This window comes from Passer montanus, unplaced genomic scaffold, assembly GCF_014805655.1.
Source record: "Passer montanus isolate IOZ18808 unplaced genomic scaffold, ASM1480565v1 scaffold1618, whole genome shotgun sequence".
Taxonomy (NCBI): domain Eukaryota; kingdom Metazoa; phylum Chordata; class Aves; order Passeriformes; family Passeridae; genus Passer; species Passer montanus.
Window position 1 is genome coordinate 2,372 of NW_024363361.1, and position 1,386 is coordinate 3,757.

Sequence of the window (1,386 nt, forward strand, 5' to 3'; positions counted from 1 at the left end):
TCCCACCCCAAAACCCGCCCAAACCCTCTCCTTATCCCACCCCAAAATCCCCAAAAATCCCCCCAAAAATCCCCTCGAGTTCCCCCGGCGCGCTGCCGCCCCCCGCGCATGCGCGCTGCAGGCGCGGGAAGGAGCCGGCGGCGCGAGCGGGGCAGGCGGCGCCGTGGCTTAGTTGGTTAAAGCGCCTGTCTAGTAAACAGGAGATCCTGGGTTCGAATCCCAGCGGTGCCTTTTACCCCCGCGCCCCCTTTATTTTATGGGGGACACCCCCCATTTAATGGGGGGGGGGGGGGGCTCTGTATTATGGGGGAAAAAACTCGGATTTGGGTGAAAACCCCAGGATTTCGGACGAAAAAACTCGAGTTTTAGGGGTTTATTTGGTGAGAGCGACGGGTTAAAGTTATCGGGTGATCGCAGGTTCGAATCCCGGTGGTGCCTTTTATCGGGGTACCCCCTTTTTTCGGGGCGACACCCCCACTTTAGGTGGGACACACTGTATTTAATGCTGAACGCTTCGTTTTGGGAGAAAACCACCGAGTTTTGAGGAAAAATCCGCTGATTTAGGGGTTTATTTCATTAAAGAGCCTGTCTAGTAAACAAGAGATCCTGGATTTGAATCACGGCGGTGCCTTTTACCCCGGCACCCCTTTTTTGGAGAGGACAACCCCGTTTAACGATGGACACACAGTTTGGGAGCGGGGAAACCACGAATTTTGGGGAAAAACCTCGGATTTTGGGGGAAAAGCCCCGGATTTTGGGGGTTTATTTGGTTGTTTAAAGCAAACGGGAGGTCGCGGGTTCGAATCCCGGCGGTGCCTTTTAATGGGGCACCCCCTTTTTTGGGTGGGCACCCCCTTTTTTGGGGGGATACCTCCTTTTTTGGGGGATACACCCCCTTTTTTTGGGAGATTCACCCCCTTTTTTTTGGAGGGAACACTCCTTTTTTGGAGGGGACACACCCAATTTCATACGGGACACGCCCAAGGCATTGACCAATCAAAACTCTGCCCTCACATCCCGCCCTTTTAAAGTCCCGCCCCTTGGCGCATCACCCAATCAAAACTTCGCATCGAAGCCTCTCCTCCAAAAAGCCCCGCCCCGCCGAAGCGTTGTCCAATCATAATGAGTTATCGCCAAGCCCCGCCCCCTGGCTTCTCACGCATGCGCCGTGAGGGCCCCAAGATGGCGGCGGCGGCGCCGGGAGGCGGCGGCTCCTGCGGGGGAGGAGCGGGAACCGGCGGGGGCCCCGGGAGCGCCGGGAACGGCACCGGCAGCGCCGGGAACAACGGCGGCATGGAGGTGGATGGGGCAGGTAACGCGGGGGGAGCACCGGGGAATAACGGGAACGGCACCGGGGTGGGGCAAATCGTGAGGGGAAAAATGTCA

The 1,386-nt window shown here is 57.7% G+C and overlaps 1 non-coding gene across 1 annotated transcript; it reads left to right on the forward strand.

Moving 5' to 3' along the window:
* The first annotated feature begins 157 nt into the window (after nucleotides 1–157).
* TRNAT-AGU lies at nucleotides 158–231 on the forward strand. The gene has a single exon. It is a non-coding gene; the product is annotated as a tRNA-Thr (tRNA).
* Nucleotides 232–1,386: the final 1,155 nt, after the last annotated feature.